This window comes from Lathyrus oleraceus, chromosome 5, assembly GCF_024323335.1.
Source record: "Lathyrus oleraceus cultivar Zhongwan6 chromosome 5, CAAS_Psat_ZW6_1.0, whole genome shotgun sequence".
NCBI classification, from domain to species: Eukaryota; Viridiplantae; Streptophyta; class Magnoliopsida; order Fabales; family Fabaceae; genus Lathyrus; species Lathyrus oleraceus.
Window position 1 is genome coordinate 285470611 of NC_066583.1, and position 21150 is coordinate 285491760.

General features: G+C 36.8%; 4 non-coding genes across 4 annotated transcripts; all 4 read left to right on the forward strand.

The window, feature by feature from the left end:
- Window positions 1-12394: 12394 nt before the first annotated feature.
- Window positions 12395-12466, forward strand: TRNAD-GUC (transfer RNA aspartic acid (anticodon GUC)). The gene has a single exon. It is a non-coding gene; the product is annotated as a tRNA-Asp (tRNA).
- Window positions 12467-15114: 2648 nt separating this feature from the next.
- Window positions 15115-15186, forward strand: TRNAD-GUC (transfer RNA aspartic acid (anticodon GUC)). Its single transcript has one exon. It is a non-coding gene; the product is annotated as a tRNA-Asp (tRNA).
- Window positions 15187-17772: 2586 nt separating this feature from the next.
- TRNAD-GUC (transfer RNA aspartic acid (anticodon GUC)) lies at window positions 17773-17844 on the forward strand. Its single transcript has one exon. It is a non-coding gene; the product is annotated as a tRNA-Asp (tRNA).
- A 2586-nt stretch (window positions 17845-20430) lies between these two features.
- On the forward strand, window positions 20431-20503 carry TRNAD-GUC (transfer RNA aspartic acid (anticodon GUC)). Its single transcript has one exon. It is a non-coding gene; the product is annotated as a tRNA-Asp (tRNA).
- The last annotated feature ends 647 nt before the right edge of the window (window positions 20504-21150 follow it).

Sequence of the window (21150 nt, forward strand, 5' to 3'; positions counted from 1 at the left end):
ACAATACACCCCTTGATTGCTTTCTGAGAGTGTCACAAATCAGTCAACATTCTTTTGCTCTTCTCACAACCCGTCCGGTCAATGCTGGATTCTCAAACCCATACTCGATCGGATCCATCTCGGAAATCCACAAAGTGGTATGAACCAGCATTTACTGTCTCAGTCGGCGAGCAGCCTATGCCAAAGTACAGCAAGTTTTCTCGAACAGTGAATGTATTGTTTCACAGTCGGTAAACTTTTTGCTAAGGTAAATTGCATGCTCTTTTCGACAAGACTTGTCATGCTGACCCAATTCACCTCGTAGACCCCTCGAAGGCTGTCAAGTACAGATTAACAGTCTCTTTCCATAGGGAGGCAACAGAATCGGAGGTTCCTGCAACTTTTCTTTTATCTTTCAAATGCCCCTTGGCAATCATTATTTCACCTGACCGTTTGATCTTTCTATCAATATCTGAAATATAGGTTCGCACGTGGCTGTTAGATTAGATGTGAACCATGACAGGTAGTTCAATCTTTCTAAGAAACCACGAACCTCTTTTTTTCTTTTCCTCGGTTCAGGCATTTTTTTTTATTTTTTTTTTTTGTTGCAGGATGAACCTCGATTCCTCCCTTACAATGAACCCCCAACAGCTTACCGGCCTGCACTCTGATAGTGCACTTATCTGAATTCAACCTCAGTCTGAATTATCTCCACTGGTCAAACGACTTGCCCCCAGTCTGCCAGATGCCCCTCTTCTGACTGGGACTTTGCTATCATGTCATAGCATAGCATTCAACTTCATGATGAATCACATCATGAAACAAAGTCACCATGGCTCTTTGATACAGGCACTGGCGTTCTGCTTCTTTAGAGGACAGTCTCCTTTCCATGGTAGCTTGTACACAACGATGTTGGTATCCGCCCTGGCATATCCTGACACGACCAGGTGAAGGCATCCACATGCTTCCTTCAACAGGACTACCATTCTGCTCTTGACTTGCCTCTGAGGCGGCTCCAATTTCAATTCCTTCCTGACCTCGGCGGTGCGTGGAATAACAATCTCAATCTGCTCCACAGGCGGCTGAATCACCTTCTCCTCTTGTTTTCAGCAATCTGGCCAATCCCAACAGATCACAATCTTCTTCGTCTTCTTCTTCAGCAAGATAGATCGGTTTGTCGAAGTCATATGAGGGGTAACCAAATCGTTATCAACGAGATCCGGAGCATTATTTTTTTGAAGTTGGGACGAGACAAATCAAAAAAGAAAAATGAAAACAAACATTGCCATTTTTATTTGTTTTTTAAAACTGCAAAAATAAATGAAAAACAGGGAACACCGCTTTTTTGACTGAAAAACATCCATTTATTTATGATGCAGAAATGCAAATTTAAACATGAGGTGGCCCTTACAATGGACCATTACGTGTCGGGCAACACGTATGGCTTTCATGCAAATAAACTGAAAACAAGAAATAATACTCTTCCAGACGAGTAACAATGTTGATCTTTTAGGCCTTCCAGCTCCCTGGCACGCACGATTTTATCCACTGATCAATTCCCCAGTCACTGTTAGTTTCTTTACCCACTGCCCGGGTGTAATCTGAATCTTCAGTAATTGCATTCCCCATCGCCTGACCATGCGCCGGTATGGGATTAGCATTAACATCTGTCAATAGTGAAAAATGGAGGGCCTTGGACTCCAGCAGGTCTTGAACAGTATGCTTAAAGGCTCTACAACCCTCAATGTCATGCCCCTGCGTACCAGAATGAAATTCACACCTGGCGTTCTCATTATAGTTTGGTGGCCACTGATCTGCTCTCAATGGAGCTAACGTCCTTGGCTGAACCATCCCCAGATCCATCAACTTTTTAAACAGAGCAGCATATGGCATGGATGGCTTGTCAAAATGGCGATCAACCCCCTTTCCTTTCACTTGACTCCCAGCTCCCTGTATCTTCTGGGGATTAGTCTGAGGTTGCTGTCGGACTGCCCGATTACCAGCAGGGATGGTTACTGCAGCAGTGTGCTGGTAGTAACGACCCCTACCGTGTCCTCTCTGGGCGTATACAGCACTCGATCCACCCTCATCCTTGCGCTGGTCGTTACCAAAGGATTTCTTCGGTCCAGATGACGAAGCGTTTCCTTGCATGTTCCCCATCTTCAGCCAGTCTTCAATCCTCCCCACCTTTTCGGCCATCGCCTTCTGCCCCAAGGCGAACTCTTGCATGACACTGATCAGCTCTCCCATCTTCTCTTTCAGTTCGAGGATGTCAGCGTTGGGAGGATCCATCAGTCTGGGAGTATTGAGCCTGGTGTAATATCTGTGAGGGCGTGTTGAGTGCAAAGGTACGGTTCTGCGAGCGCGAGCAATGATTCCTGCAAAACAGCAAACAGGTTAATATGCATGAATGCAACGTCTATCCATATGAGGAAGATTCTGTCTTTTGATTCTGATTTCATCGAGACAGATAATATTTCACCAATAACATTCTGACATTCAAGATATCTCTCAACCAGATCCTCAATCCATAATACTCCCCATATGGCTAGACGTAGATTTGATGCAGATGAATGCAAAATGAGAATGATGCAGATGTATGCAATGCACTGGGCCATCCTCCAAGTCATCTGATCATTTGTTGCTCTGAGTCACAACCTTGATTTCTGAACTGACCATAACCATCTGAGGGAATATGTAAACACAGATCCGACCCACGGGTTCCGAAATAAACGGAAGACAGATACATCATCATCATCACTGGTCTCTGAGCAGACACACCATCACCATCTGAATCGGCCCAGGGAATCCGAAATAAACGGTTCCCCACTGATAAATATCTCGGCCCGGGGAATCCTGAAATAAACGGATCCCCACTGATAAATATCGGACAGCACTCCGGCGTCACAACAATAACTGACCATAAATCCGACTTATAATTAGGACTCTGATCTACAGAACAAAAAGTCACCATCTGAACATGCATCTGAAAGAATCACCTCCCCTCACAGGTAAATTCTAAACAGGTCACCCTAAGGCGGATAATAGTCTCAACGATCGGGCGGAGATACTCAATGGGTTTGCCCTTGCGGGTGTGCCATTGTAGCTCCCTTAAGATCGTCTAAACCAAAGATCCGGGAAATGATCGGTCATCAGAGTCAACAACTCAGATGGAGTAACTCAAACAAAGCGGAATATCCACAGAGATGAGCACTATCAAGTGAGCCTCGTCCGGCTTGTGGCACATCACGCCGCCAGGCACATGTTGACTTAACATGAAAGAGGCAACGTGAGACCACACTAGTCCTAGGTGTATACTCGGGCCTGGGTTTTAGCCCCACTCAGAACACCCACCCCAAACAACGGAACCACCTGCAGAGGACGGTAACAACATGATAGTATGATGCATGCAAACATTTAATGCAAATATATACACACTGGTTAGAATAATAAATGCAATAAATAACACAAACAAGCAACCTAAACTAATCCTAGAACGCTAGGAAGGACTCGCTTAGGGACGATGGACCAGCATAGGTCTACATCGCAATGTCCCCAGCAGAGTCGCCAGCTGTCGCATCCTGCGAAAAATCAACCGGCGAGACTCAAAAATAAAACACACACAGAGCCGCCACTAAACGTTATTTATCCCAAGATAGGGAAAGGAAACGCTCAGAGAAACCTGGAAAGACATGGTCTCGCGACCAGAGAGAAAAGGTTCGGGAGTCGGTTACGCAAGGGGAAGGTATTAGCACCCCTCACGTCCTAGGTACTCCTAGGGATCCACGTCCTAGAATAAAGAAAAGGTTGCTAAACATCACACACACACACGGGGAACGCAGGTGGGGTTACGAGAACGGAGCTCGATAAGGTATCGCACCTTATGCCTACATATCTTGTCTGGAACAAGAATCAGAGCCTCTGTAGTTCGGCTTACGCACGCCAAACAACACAAACAATACAAACAAGCAAGGGTGGCAAACATGGAGCCCGACAACCACTGGATGGAATTACGTCGGCATCCGAACCCAAAACGCACTCAAAGGGGCAAACGTGGAGCCCGACTGCCAATCACTGGGCTTACGTCGGCATCCGAGCCAAAACACACAATCAGACAGCAAGTAAACACACGCAAAAAAGAAAAAGGTTGCCCGGAGTGGTCTCGCACGACCACCTGCCTACATACCTTGTCTGGAACAAGGATCAGGGCGATGTAGTTCCCCTAAACAGGGGAGAAACTCTCTCCTAACCAGAAACAGAGGGAAAAACACGACACTAGGGAGCTGAGACTCGAGCCTAATGTTGTCATGCATCGTTAACCCTAAGTTCGGTTTTCTATCCTACTTGCATAAGCAAACTAACCTAACCAGGAAAGAAGCTAGCACACAAGCATACCATCATATATCAACATTAAATGAGAACAGGCATCTCAAACAAACATGTCAATCAAATAATCACAAAACACCCACTATAACCAAACAAGAGGCTCAATCAATGGGGTTTGACCGCCTAAGCAATCGTCTGTATAGGCTGTGTTTGCTCTTAACCTTGCCATTACGAGGCTAAGGTGAAGCAGATGATGGGATGAAGTGAGGATCAGACCTCACAGCTCATATCCCTAACCAGGGAGAGCTGACAAATGAGCATGGGTCCAGAATAGGGGAACCCTTCTATACTCGATGACTCTGACACAACGGATCTTGGGCTTTTGATCTCAATGCTACAACCATGTAATGGGAGCAAGGAGAAGACTCAACTGAATAGTGGGGGACAGGTTGCTTGTCCCTACCTTCCACCAATTGCCTTCTTTGAAGGACTTTTCCTGCTTGGGCTTGAAAAATAAACATACACAAGCATTGCCTCTTAAGGAGGACTTCAGACAATTTGCCCGGCCCGGTAACAGCCGGGTCTCCAGACTACATGAAGTTTTAAGAAGTTACCTCAATGCAAATTGCTTATGCAAAGCAAAGCAAAGCAATAGTTCACAAGGAACTGAGCAACTAAAGTACCTGGAAACAATCAAACTCAGTCAGTACTCACGCAGACAAACTGTACAGCAAACAATCAAACAGTTTAAACAAACTATGCACAAAGCAAGCTCAAGGCTTAAGCCCAAGCTCCAACACCTACAAAACAATGTTATGTTAGTGTACAAACATCCACAACATCAATCAAAATTGGATTTGGATCATTCTCCATGTGCATTGCTTTTTTGATCCTGAAAAACCAAGCAAACATTAGCAACTAGACCACTAGGCCAAGCCTAGGGTCCCAAAGCAAGAAAAAAGTTAAAACAGCAAGGTGTCCACCATCCAACATCAAATTAACATCAAACAAGAGCAAACATCCTTGGTCTCATGTTTATGTCATCCATCAAGTTCAATTCATGCACAAAACAATCCATATTGGTTCAAATGAAGCACCAAATATACAAACAGAAGTATTGCATTCAAAGCCATGCCAAAACACATCAAAAAAATCTCAAATTAAATACACCTAAACAGGGGTCAATCAAGGTCTACCATGTCAAATTTGAGCTCAATTGGACAAATGGAACCATGTCAATGAAAATCAACAAAAACAGACACAATTTCATGCTCCAATTCACACCATCAATGCATACATCCTCTTCAAAAATTCATATCTCATTGGAAACAAAAAAGAAATGGATGAGACCAAAACAGGGAGGTCACACAATGTGTCTAGTTCCTGCATATCAAATTTCATGGCCATACAATACAATATGAGGATTTTGTCGCATCCTGCGAAAAATCAACCGGCGAGACTCAAAAATAAAACACACACAGAGCCGCCACTAAACGTTATTTATCCCAAGATAGGGAAAGGAAACGCTCAGAGAAACCTGGAAAGACATGGTCTCGCGACCAGAGAGAAAAGGTTCGGGAGTCGGTTACGCAAGGGGAAGGTATTAGCACCCCTCACGTCCTAGGTACTCCTAGGGATCCACGTCCTAGAATAAAGAAAAGGTTGCTAAACATCACACACACACACGGGGAATGCAGGTGGGGTTACGAGAACGGAGCTCGATAAGGTATCGCACCTTATGCCTACATATCTTGTCTGGAACAAGAATCAGAGCCTCTGTAGTTCGGCTTACGCACGCCAAACAACACAAACAATACAAACAAGCAAGGGTGGCAAACATGGAGCCCGACAACCACTGGATGGAATTACGTCGGCATCCGAACCCAAAACGCACTCAAAGGGGCAAACGTGGAGCCCGACTGCCAATCACTGGGCTTACGTCGGCATCCGAGCCAAAACACACAATCAGACAGCAAGTAAACACACGCAAAAAAGAAAAAGGTTGCCCGGAGTGGTCTCGCACGACCACCTGCCTACATACCTTGTCTGGAACAAGGATCAGGGCGATGTAGTTCCCCTAAACAGGGGAGAAACTCTCTCCTAACCAGAAACAGAGGGAAAAACACGACACTAGGGAGCTGAGACTCGAGCCTAATGTTGTCATGCATCGTTAACCCTAAGTTCGGTTTTCTATCCTACTTGCATAAGCAAACTAACCTAACCAGGAAAGAAGCTAGCACACAAGCATACCATCATATATCAACATTAAATGAGAACAGGCATCTCAAACAAACATGTCAATCAAATAATCACAAAACACCCACTATAACCAAACAAGAGGCTCAATCAATGGGGTTTGACCGCCTAAGCAATCGTCTGTATAGGCTGTGTTTGCTCTTAACCTTGCCATTACGAGGCTAAGGTGAAGCAGATGATGGGATGAAGTGAGGATCAGACCTCACAGCTCATATCCCTAACCAGGGAGAGCTGACAAATGAGCATGGGTCCAGAATAGGGGAACCCTTCTATACTCGATGACTCTGACACAACGGATCTTGGGCTTTTGATCTCAATGCTACAACCATGTAATGGGAGCAAGGAGAAGACTCAACTGAATAGTGGGGGACAGGTTGCTTGTCCCTACCTTCCACCAATTGCCTTCTTTGAAGGACTTTTCCTGCTTGGGCTTGAAAAATAAACATACACAAGCATTGCCTCTTAAGGAGGACTTCAGACAATTTGCCCGGCCCGGTAACAGCCGGGTCTCCAGACTACATGAAGTTTTAAGAAGTTACCTCAATGCAAATTGCTTATGCAAAGCAAAGCAAAGCAATAGTTCACAAGGAACTGAGCAACTAAAGTACCTGGAAACAATCAAACTCAGTCAGTACTCACGCAGACAAACTGTACAGCAAACAATCAAACAGTTTAAACAAACTATGCACAAAGCAAGCTCAAGGCTTAAGCCCAAGCTCCAACACCTACAAAACAATGTTATGTTAGTGTACAAACATCCACAACATCAATCAAAATTGGATTTGGATCATTCTCCATGTGCATTGCTTTTTTGATCCTGAAAAACCAAGCAAACATTAGCAACTAGACCACTAGGCCAAGCCTAGGGTCCCAAAGCAAGAAAAAAGTTAAAACAGCAAGGTGTCCACCATCCAACATCAAATTAACATCAAACAAGAGCAAACATCCTTGGTCTCATGTTTATGTCATCCATCAAGTTCAATTCATGCACAAAACAATCCATATTGGTTCAAATGAAGCACCAAATATACAAACAGAAGTATTGCATTCAAAGCCATGCCAAAACACATCAAAAAAATCTCAAATTAAATACACCTAAACAGGGGTCAATCAAGGTCTACCATGTCAAATTTGAGCTCAATTGGGCAAATGGAACCATGTCAATGAAAATCAACAAAAACAGACACAATTTCATGCTCCAATTCACACCATCAATGCATACATCCTCTTCAAAAATTCATATCTCATTGGAAACAAAAAAGAAATGGATGAGACCAAAACAGGGAGGTCACACAATGTGTCTAGTTCCTGCATTTCAAATTTCATGGCCATACAATACAATATGAGGATTTCCCAATCAATCTACCAACCTATGTCACATGGACTTGCAAATTTAATCATCAGAAATGAAAAATCATGATCAATTAGAAAAGGCAGTGAAAAATTCTACAAAAATTCATACAACATCCTAACATATCAACAATTCACCATGCCCAATTTCATTCAATTCTAACATGCATAGGTTATCCAATTAAATTCAACATGTTGACATCAAGAGGTGTGACACAAATTGTCACACCTAAGTTCCAGAATTTGCTGCTCTCTAACCAGGTATCAAAAATTCATGAAATTTACATATAAATAATCCTCAATGAGCCAAGAACCACCACAAAAATTTTCAGCCATTTATTTTATGATATGAGAATTTCATGAATCAATTGGCAAAGTGTAGCAAAAATGAACACATGTGAGAAGACCCTAAGCCAAATAATAATTTTACCAAGCACAACTTTGACCAATAGGTCAAAAAATCATCTACACTCAAAGACAAAGTCAACAAAATTATTTTCACAATTTTCTGATTTTTGTATAATTTTATATGATTTTTCAAAGGTGTTAAAATATTTTTTAGAATTAAATGAATTAATTAAAAATCACAGTGGTATTTTTGTAAATAAAATTGGCGCGGGAGGGAAACATGGAATTCAAAAATTTGAACAGCAAAACGGATCAAACCAAGCTCTGTCATCGTTTTCCTCTCAACAATTTCCAGAATTTGCAAAATTCGATGAACACAAAATCTCAACGAAAATGGACATGCATATAACCGATGGAATCGTCTGAACACGTAGATAACAAATATCAACTTATTTCCTCCTAAATGTTCCTAAATCATGCGGATCGAAGAAGTTAGGGTTTATGTTCATATCTTAAAATCCAGATTTCTCCTCCTATGGTTCATCATTCTCAAAACTAATCACATCACCGTGCTCTACATAACATGAACTATCAAACGCATATAAGCTTGAAGCAAATCATGAGATTCGAAATTTCTCAAACCTGGAAATGGCAGTGTGAAAGCAGTGGAATCCGTGCTCTTCCTCCTCAAACAGTTGCGCCAATAGCTTTAGGAAGTTGAATGATGTGTTCAGAATCAATTGCTATGGTCTCTAGAGCATGAAATTCGCATTTCACCATTGATGCTCCATATGCAACAGTCAAGATTCGATGCACTTTTCCTTGCAATCTCCCAAAACAGTCCGAGAAGATGATTAGAGGAAGTGAATGCAAAAAGAATTTCACGAATTGGTTCAAGATTGAGGAAGAAACTTGGATTTGAAGATTTTGAGTTCTTGATGATTTTGAGAGAATTGGAATGGTTTTGAGATCTGAACTTGGTAATTGTGCATTCTGTTATGATTAGATGATGATTATGAATATATACTTCAACTTAATCCACACTTAATCACCTTAATTAACCAAACCAAATGTAATTAGCATAATATGGTTTAACTTAAGCAAGGGCAAAATGGCCTTTTCACTCAAGCCCTGTGACAGCTCATTGACAGCTCATACATTCTCAATTGATATTTGGAGTGTGTTGGCTCAAATGAGATTTTCACTCTTGTGCATGAAGATGGTGCATGAAGTAATATGGACATGAACAGTACTGTATGAGAGCTCAAAATAGAGTTATGTATTGATACATAACACTTTTTAACAATATGCATCGATACATAACTTGTTTGTATCAATACAAGGCACTTTTTAACAGTGCGCATCGACACATAACTCGTGTGCATCGATACAAGGCACTTTTTAACAGTGTGCATCGACACATAACTCGTGTGCATCGATACATGGCCCTTTTTTGCCTTGCACGCATCGATACGAAATTCGTGTGCATCGATACATGGAAAATTTTGCCATGCACGCCCGGTGGTAATTTGACCATATCTCCTCAACCGTTCATCCGATTCTCACGATCTTGGACTTTTTGAAAATGGGAGAGAAAGATCTACAACTTTTATGTTCAACAAAATTCCATTTGAAGCTTTTTTGATGGGGGAAAATTGGGTTGAAGTCGTTCCAAAAACTTGCCATCCTTTTGGAAACTTGAAACCATAGGTCATTTTTCCTTTTGGAAACCTTTGCTATGACCTCAAATCCTTCAATGTGAGTATTTGAAATGTCAAATGAGACTTGTTTGAACATGAATGGAGTATCTCTTGCCCTCTCCCTCCTCTAAATCCATCAATCCAGGCACAGTTGACCACAATTGACTTTTCTGACAGATAGATGAATTTGGCTACGCACTGATCAAATTGAGCCCCAAACTCCTGATGAAATGGCTCAACCATGAAACCCTAGCATCCATGAGCTCAATATAATCACATTATGATCCTCATATACATCATAGCCCCCATCTCCTGATTATGCCCTGATTGGCCCAATGCAGATGATTAAGGTTGACCAGTGGTTAAAACCCTAATCTCAAGGAATATGCTCCAACACTTGATGATGACCAACCATGATGATGATGATGTATCTTTTTAATCAAGATGAAGACCAACATCCATTGAGAATCATGAAACCCTACTTCATAGCCCAATCCTCAGATGGCCATGATCAGTCAATAAACCCTAGGCTTGCACTTTGACTTCTCCATCTTCTGATCAAGACTTGGGAGAATGGCTTGCACAATGTAACCACATGATATGCAATATGCAATGCCTAATGACCTAAAAATGTAATGCAATATGTTAATGCTAGTCCCAAGAGAGGAGGGCAAATTTTGAGGTGTTACACTTAGTCACTGCTCATTGCTGGCAGGATAAAACCGTAGTTATCTGCTTCAAAACCTTATTTGGTATCTACTACTAGTAGAAATAAATTATTCAAGAGTATCATTCAAAGCATGCTTGACTATGGGTTCGTGGAGTATTCGTGGCACGACAGCCTTTTGAAGGAAATTGATAAATGGATTATATACTATATTTTGGAAGGTGGTTTTATTAAGTAAAAGAATCTTATTGTGACGTGGAACAATGTCTGTACTACTCAATAAGGGGGGAGTTTTGAGTGTTGGGTCCCTCATAAATTGAATGAGGAAGACTCCATTAAATTTGATATGGTGTTTATTACTTACAAAATCCAAGGTGACAATACCCTTAGAGCTAGAGTGATCAGGAATAAGTTTATATTAGCTACCACGTTGATCGACTATATGTTATGGTATTAAGAGGAACGTGGATATCGTATTTGATGACAGTAGTCGGTTTCTTTGTAGGAGAGACATGATCATGTTTTGAATGAATTCTTGGAACAAATACCTTGTATTTAAAACTCCCAATATTGACCTTTTTGTTTATCATTTCTTCGACGCTAATGTGAAATATATCATTAAAAGAAATAATTTGATTTTTCCTTATTTAAACATTCAGACTTGTCCATCATATGTATCTACAAGCCATCATATTACAAATTCAAATAATATTATGGGTGACCTCCTATCGTAGAGTTATAGTAGTAATGGTTATATGAGTTTCAAATAATCTTATAATCCTATTAACACCAATGATCAATAACTACCTTGAGCTAAAACTTTATGGAATCAATTCCTCTGAATATTTCATTATTTTGAGGATTATATATCATCGAGTTCTATTTGTGGGAACCTATCATTTAGAGAATTTCACATGGCCCCTAAATCTGATTTGTGTTATTGTGACAAAGAATCTAATCATTATTTGTAATCAGATTTCAAATCTTTTTAACTTTATGGAAATTACCTAGGAAATCCATCCAGATGAATGTTTTTCTTGTTATACCCTTTGTATTTGGAGAATTTGTCAAAGAATATGGTCCAAACAAGGAAAACTTGTCACTTTGTTTGTTATGATTAGTATGTTGAAAATTTTTGGCAATGCGGGAGTAAGCGCGTGTTTAAGGTAAAACAAGTCATAAAAATTCTTCAATTAATTAACCTGATTGTTTCTCATGTTTCCGAGACAAGTAACCTCTCTGATTCTTCTTCTTTATTTTTGCACGTGTATTGAATCTTAAAATTCTATGGATTAGTTTCATCCTCATATAGTTCCAAAAACCAAATGTTGGAACCCTATTAAAATTTATAGGATTACATGCATTAATGATGGTGTAACTAGAGAATTTCTAGGTCCTTCTACTAGATGTGGTATCTTTAAGAACCAATATACTAATTTACGGAATTGTTTTAATCTAAACATCAGTAACTTTAATTTATTTATATATGAGTTAATTGGTATTAAGGCGGACGTTAAAACTACTTTAAAAAATGGGCGGAACTCTATGTGGCTCGATAATGGTTCTCAACTGATGACTTTAGTTGTTAATCTCATAACACTTTTCCTTGACAGCAAAGAAAAAGATGGACTAATTGCATTAAGATTACAACAACAATTTATATTTACCTCATTTTGAGAATGTTAATGATATCAATATAAACTAATTGAATACTCAATACATTTTTGTACTTTTAAGAAATTATACATTAAAAATGCAGAAGAATTGAGTCGTTGTAGTATAGTGGTAAGTATTCCTGCCTGTCACGCAGGTGACCTGGGTTCGATCCCCGGCAACGGCGTATTTTATTTCCATTCTTTATATTTTGATTTGGATAGAATTTATTTTAATTTGAAAAATAATAAATTTTAACTTTCTTTTAAGAAAAATTTCTCTTTCTCTTTTCTGGTAGAAAGGAAATACCATTGTTTAGAAATTTAGAATAAATTACAAGCCTTGTTATAAGATATCGGCTATCCTTATCCTTTGACTGATATGTTATGATACAACGTCATTTTATTCATAGAAAATGTCACTGAAACATATACCGATAAAAGAAATTTTAAGGCTTATATGTATATATTTTATTTCCTTATTTTACCTCATATTAAATTTTATTTCCCTAGTTTAAAACTCAAACGTTTGATTCCATAGTTTCATTTATTATTACTATATCAAATCAAATCCGTTCTAAAATGTCCAGATAGGGACAATTTGGGGAAAATGTGACGATTCTTTCCCCAATATTGGATGTGAAGAGAAAATAACAAAACTTATATTTTTGTGAGTATTTTAGTAGGCTATTTGACCCAGGAGAGACAAATGGGAATCCCTCGTCTCCTCTTCTTTTTTGCCTCATATAAGAGGTTCTTAATTGAGGGACATCTAAATTTATGAATAAGGTTAATAAGTATCAAACTAGAAATCCTATTGGCAGCTTCACCCCGTCTCTTATTCTTTATGGTGAGGATGTGATGGATTTTTGCAGAAGAACCAAATACAACCTTCAAAACTTGTCACACTTATTCAATATGTGCGTTGATATTTATCGCCATACAGTCAATACTGTCAAGTCTACTATTTATACAAATTTTATTTCTCATCATATGCTTCTCGTCATCTCTGAGACTCTTGGCTTCTCTATCATTAACATTTCTTTTGTTTGCTTAAGTATTCCTAATTTTATAGATAAGGTCAAAGCTACTTAGTCACTGCTCATTGCTGGCAGGATAAAACCGTAGTTATCTGCTTCAAAACCTTATTTGGTATCTACTACTAGTAGAAATAAATTATTCAAGAGTATCATTCAAAGCATGCTTGACTATGGGTTCGTGGAGTATTCTTGGCACGACAGCCTTTTGAAGGAAATTGATAAATGGAATATATACTATATTTTGGAAGGTGGTTTTATTAAGTAAAAGAATCTTATTGTGACGTGGAACAATGTCTGTACTACTCAATAAGGGGGGAGTTTTGAGTGTTGGGTCCCTCATAAATTGAATGAGGAAGACTCCATTAAATTTGATATGGTGTTTATTACTTACAAAATCCAAGGTGACAATACCCTTAGAGCTAGAGTGATCAGGAATAAGTTTATATTAGCTACCACGTTGATCGACTATATGTTATGGTATTAAGAGGAACGTGGATATCGTATTTGATGACAGTAGTCGGTTTCTTTGTAGGAGAGACATGATCATGTTTTGAATGAATTCTTGGAACAAATACCTTGTATTTAAAACTCCCAATATTGACCTTTTTGTTTATCATTTCTTCGACGCTAATGTGAAATATATCATTAAAAGAAATAATTTGATTTTTCCTTATTTAAACATTCAGACTTGTCCATCATATGTATCTACAAGCCATCATATTACAAATTCAAATAATATTATGGGTGACCTCCTATCGTAGAGTTATAGTAGTAATGGTTATATGAGTTTCAAATAATCTTATAATCCTATTAACACCAATGATCAATAACTACCTTGAGCTAAAACTTTATGGAATCAATTCCTCTGAATATTTCATTATTTTGAGGATTATATATCATCGAGTTCTATTTGTGGGAACCTATCATTTAGAGAATTTCACATGGCCCCTAAATCTGATTTGTGTTATTGTGACAAAGAATCTAATCATTATTTGTAATCAGATTTCAAATCTTTTTAACTTTATGGAAATTACCTAGGAAATCCATCCAGATTAATGTTTTTTCTTGTTATACCCTTTGTATTTGGAGAATTTGTCAAAGAATATGGTCCAAACAAGGAAAACTTGTCACTTTGTTTGTTATGATTAGTATGTTGAAAATTTTTGGCAATGCGGGAGTAAGCGCGTGTTTAAGGTAAAACAAGTCATAAAAATTCTTCAATTAATTAACCTGATTGTTTCTCATGTTTCCGAGACAAGTAACCTCTCTGATTCTTCTTCTTTATTTTTGCACGTGTATTGAATCTTAAAATTCTATGGATTAGTTTCATCCTCATATAGTTCCAAAAACCAAATGTTGGAACCCTATTAAAATTTATAGGATTACATGCATTAATGATGGTGTAACTAGAGAATTTCTAGGTCCTTCTACTAGATGTGGTATCTTTAAGAACCAATATACTAATTTACGGAATTGTTTTAATCTAAACATCAGTAACTTTAATTTATTTATATATGAGTTAATTGGTATTAAGGCGGACGTTAAAACTACTTTAAAAAATGGGCGGAACTCTATGTGGCTCGATATTGGTTCTCAACTGATGACTTTAGTTGTTAATCTCATAACACTTTTCCTTGACAGCAAAGAAAAAGATGGACTAATTGCATTAAGATTACAACAACAATTTATATTTACCTCATTTTTAGAATGTTAATGATATCAATATAAACTAATTGAATACTCAATACATTTTTGTACTTTTAAGAAATTATACATTAGAAATGCAGAAGAATTGAGTCGTTGTAGTATAGTGGTAAGTATTCCTGCCTGTCACGCAGGTGACCCGGGTTCGATCCCCGGCAACGGCGTAAATTTTAACTTTCTTTTAAGAAAAATTTCTCTTTCTCTTTTCTGGTAGAAAGGAAATACCATTGTTTAGAAATTTAGAATAAATTACAAGCCTTGTTATAAGATATCGGCTATCCTTATCCTTTGACTGATATGTTATGATACAACGTCATTTTATTCATAGAAAATGTCACTGAAACATATACCGATAAAAGAAATTTTAAGGCTTATATGTATATATTTTATTTCCTTATTTTACCTCATATTAAATTTTATTTCCCTAGTTTAAAACTCAAACGTTTGATTCCATAGTTTCATTTATTATTACTATATCAAATCAAATCCGTTCTAAAATGTCCAGATAGGGACAATTTGGGGAAAATGTGACGATTCTTTCCCCAATATTGGATGTGAAGAGAAAATAACAAAACTTATATTTTTGTGAGTATTTTAGTAGGCTATTTGACCCAGGAGAGACAAATGGGAATCCATCGTCTCCTCTTCTTTTTTGTCTCATATAAGAGGTTCTTAATTGAGGGACATCTAAATTTATGAATAAGGTTAATAAGTATCAAACTAGAAATCCTATTGGAAGCTTCACCCCGTCTCTTATTCTTTATGGTGAGGATGTGATGGATTTTTGCAGAAGAACCAAATACAACATTCAAAACTTGTCACACTTATTCAATATGTGCGTTGATATTTATCGCCATACAGTCAATACTGTCAAGTCTACTATTTATACAAATTTTATTTCTCATCATATGCTTCTCGTCATCTCTGAGACTCTTGGCTTCTCTATCATTAACATTTCTTTTGTTTGCTTAAGTATTCCTAATTTTATAGATAAGGTCAAAGCTACTTAGTCACTGCTCATTGCTGGCAGGATAAAACCGTAGTTATCTGCTTCAAAACCTTATTTGGTATCTACTACTAGTAGAAATAAATTATTCAAGAGTATCATTCAAAGCATTCTTGACTATGGGTTCGTGGAGTATTCTTGGCACGACAGCCTTTTGAAGGAAATTGATAAATGGATTATATACTATATTTTGGAAGGTGGTTTTATTAAGTAAAAGAATCTTATTGTGACGTGGAACAATGTCTGTCCTACTCAATAAGGGGGGAGTTTTGAGTGTTGGGTCCCTCATAAATTGAATGAGGAAGACTCCATTAAATTTGATATGGTGTTTATTACTTACAAAATCCAAGGTGACAATACCCTTAGAGCTAGAGTGATCAGGAATAAGTTTATATTAGCTACCACGTTGATCGACTATATGTTATGGTATTAAGAGGAACGTGGATATCGTATTTGATGACAGTAGTCGGTTTCTTTGTAGGAGAGACATGATCATGTTTTGAATGAATTCTTGGAACAAATACCTTGTATTTAAAACTCCCAATATTGACCTTTTTGTTTATCATTTCTTCGACGCTAATGTGAAATATATCATTAAAAGAAATAATTTGATTTTTCCTTATTTAAACATTCAGACTTGTCCATCATATGTATCTACAAGCCATCATATTACAAATTCAAATAATATTATGGGTGACCTCCTATCATAGAGTTATAGTAGTAATGGTTATATGAGTTTCAAATAATCTTATAATCCTATTAACACCAATGATCAATAACTACCTTGAGCTAAAACTTTATGGAATCAATTCCTCTGAATATTTCATTATTTTGAGGATTATAATCATCGAGTTCTATTTGTGGGAACCTATCATTTAGAGAATTTCACATGGCCCCTAAATCTGATTTGTGTTATTCTGACAAAGAATCTAATCATTATTTGTAATCAGATTTCAAATCTTTTTAACTTTATGGAAATTACCTAGGAAATCCATCCAGATGAATGTTTTTTCTTGTTATACCCTTTGTATTTGGAGAATTTGTCAAAGAATATGGTCCAAACAAGGAAAACTTGTCACTTTGTTTGTTATGATTAGTATGTTGAAGTTTTTTGGCAATGCGGGAGTAAGCGCGTGTTTAAGGTAAAACAAGTCATAAAAATTCTTCAATTAATTAACCTGATTGTTTCTCATGTTTCCGAGACAAGTAACCTCTCTGATTCTTCTTCTTTATTTTTGCACGTGTATTGAATCTTAAAATTCTATGGATTAGTTTCATCCTCATATAGTTCCAAAAACCAAATGTTGGAACCCTATTAAAATTTATAGGATTACATGCATTAATGATGGTGTAACTAGAGAATTTCTAGGTCCTTCTACTAGATGTGGTATCTTTAAGAACCAATATACTAATTTACGGAATTGTTTTAATCTAAACATCAGTAACTTTAATTTATTTATATATGAGTTAATTGGTATTAAGGCGGACGTTAAAACTACTTTAAAAAATGGGCGGAACTCTATGTGGCTCGATATTGGTTCTCAACTGATGACTTTAGTTGTTAATCTCATAACACTTTTCCTTGACAGCAAAGAAAAAGATGGACTAATTGCATTAAGATTACAACAACAATTTATATTTACCTCATTTTGAGAATGTTAATGATATCAATATAAACTAATTGAATACTCAATACATTTTTGTACTTTTAAGAAATTATACATTAAAAATGCAGAAGAATTGAGTCGTTGTAGTATAGTGGTAAGTATTCCTGCCTGTCACGCAGGTGACCCGGGTTCGATCCCCGGCAACGGCGTAAATTTTAACTTTCTTTTAAGAAAAATTTCTCTTTCTCTTTTCTGGTAGAAAGGAAATACCATTGTTTAGAAATTTAGAATAAATTACAAGCCTTGTTATAAGATATCGGCTATCCTTATCCTTTGACTGATATGTTATGATACAACGTCATTTTATTCATAGAAAATGTCACTGAAACATATACCGATAAAAGAAATTTTAAGGCTTATATGTATATATTTTATTTCCTTATTTTACCTCATATTAAATTTTATTTCCCTAGTTTAAAACTCAAACGTTTGATTCCATAGTTTCATTTATTATTACTATATCAAATCAAATCCGTTCTAAAATGTCCAGATAGGGACAATTTGGGGAAAATGTGACGATTCTTTCCCCAATATTGGATGTGAAGAGAAAATAACAAAACTTATATTTTTGTGAGTATTTTAGTAGGCTATTTGACCCAGGAGAGACAAATGGGAATCCCTCGTCTCCTCTTCTTTTTTGTCTCATATAAGAGGTTCTTAATTGAGGGACATCTAAATTTATGAATAAGGTTAATAAGTATCAAACTAGAAATCCTATTGGCAGCTTCACCCCGTCTCTTATTCTTTATGGTGAGGATGTGATGGATTTTTGCAGAAGAACCAAATACAACATTCAAAACTTGTCACACTTATTCAATATGTGCGTTGATATTTATCGCCATACAGTCAATACTGTCAAGTCTACTATTTATACAAATTTTATTTCTCATCATATGCTTCTCGTCATCTCTGAGACTCTTGGCTTCTCTATCATTAACATTTCTTTTGTTTGCTTAAGTATTCCTAATTTTATAGATAAGGTCAAAGCTACTTAGTCACTGCTCATTGCTGGCAGGATAAAACCGTAGTTATCTGCTTCAAAACCTTATTTGGTATCTACTACTAGTAGAAATAAATTATTCAAGAGTATCATTCAAAGCATGCTTGACTATGGGTTCGTGGAGTATTCTTGGCACGACAGCCTTTTGAAGGAAATTGATAAATGGATTATATACTATATTTTGGAAGGTGGTTTTATTAAGTAAAAGAATCTTATTGTGACGTGGAACAATGTCTGTACTACTCAATAAGGGGGGAGTTTTGAGTGTTGGGTCCCTCATAAATTGAATGAGGAAGACTCCATTAAATTTGATATGGTGTTTATTACTTACAAAATCCAAGGTGACAATACCCTTAGAGCTAGAGTGATCAGGAATAAGTTTATATTAGCTACCACGTTGATCGACTATATGTTATGGTATTAAGAGGAACGTGGATATCGTATTTGATGACAGTAGTCGGTTTCTTTGTAGGAGAGACATGATCATGTTTTGAATGAATTCTTGGAACAAATACCTTGTATTTAAAACTCCCAATATTGACCTTTTTGTTTATCATTTCTTCGACGCTAATGTGAAATATATCATTAAAAGAAATAATTTGATTTTTCCTTATTTAAACATTCAGACTTGTCCATCATATGTATCTACAAGCCATCATATTACAAATTCAAATAATATTATGGGTGACCTCCTATCGTAGAGTTATAGTAGTAATGGTTATATGAGTTTCAAATAATCTTATAATCCTATTAACACCAATGATCAATAACTACCTTGAGCTAAAACTTTATGGAATCAATTCCTCTGAATATTTCATTATTTTGAGGATTATATATCATCGAGTTCTATTTGTGGGAACCTATCATTTAGAGAATTTCACATGGCCCCTAAATCTGATTTGTGTTATTGTGACAAAGAATCTAATCATTATTTGTAATCAGATTTCAAATCTTTTTAACTTTATGGAAATTACCTAGGAAATCCATCCAGATTAATGTTTTTTCTTGTTATACCCTTTGTATTTGGAGAATTTGTCAAAGAATATGGTCCAAACAAGGAAAACTTGTCACTTTGTTTGTTATGATTAGTATGTTGAAATTTTTTGGCAATGCGGGAGTAAGCGCGTGTTTAAGGTAAAACAAGTCATAAAAATTCTTCAATTAATTAACCTGATTGTTTCTCATGTTTCCGAGACAAGTAACCTCTCTGATTCTTCTTCTTTATTTTTGCACGTGTATTGAATCTTAAAATTCTATGGATTAGTTTCATCCTCATATAGTTCCAAAAACCAAATGTTGGAACCCTATTAAAATTTATAGGATTACATGCATTAATGATGGTGTAACTAGAGAATTTCTAGGTCCTTCTACTAGATGTGGTATCTTTAAGAACCAATATACTAATTTACGGAATTGTTTTAATCTAAACATCAGTAACTTTAATTTATTTATATATGAGTTAATTGGTATTAAGGCGGACGTTAAAACTACTTTAAAAAATGGGCGGAACTCTATGTGGCTCGATATTGGTTCTCAACTGATGACTTTAGTTGTTAATCTCATAACACTTTTCCTTGACAGCAAAGAAAAAGATGGACTAATTGCATTAAGATTACAACAACAATTTATATTTACCTCATTTTGAGAATGTTAATGATATCAATATAAACTAATTGAATACTCAATACATTTTTGTACTTTTAAGAAATTATACATTAAAATGCAGAAGAATTGAGTCGTTGTAGTATAGTGGTAAGTATTCCTGCCTGTCACGCAGGTGACCCGGGTTCGATCCCCCGGCAACGGCGTAAATTTTAACTTTCTTTTAAGAAAAATTTCTCTTTCTCTTTTCTGGTAGAAAGGAAATACCATTGTTTAGAAATTTAGAATAAATTACAAGCCTTGTTATAAGATATCGGCTATCCTTATCCTTTGACTGATATGTTATGATACAACGTCATTTTATTCATAGAAAATGTCACTGAAACATATACCGATAAAAGAAATTTTAAGGCTTATATGTATATATTTTATTTCCTTATTTTACCTCATATTAAATTTTATTTCCCTAGTTTAAAACTCAAACGTTTGATTCCATAGTTTCATTTATTATTACTATATCAAATCAAATCCGTTCTAAAATGTCCAGATAGGGACAATTTGGGGAAAATGTGACGATTCTTTCCCCAATATTGGATGTGAAGAGAAAATAACAAAACTTATATTTTTGTGAGTATTTTAGTAGGCTATTTGACCCAGGAGAGACAAATGGGAATCCCTCGTCTCCTCTTCTTTTTTGTCTCATATAAGAGGTTCTTAATTGAGGGACATCTAAATTTATGAATAAGGTTAATAAGTATCAAACTAGAAATCCTATTGGCAGCTTCACCCCGTCTCTTATTCTTTATGGTGAGGATGTGATGGATTTTTGCAGAAGAACCAAATACAACATTCA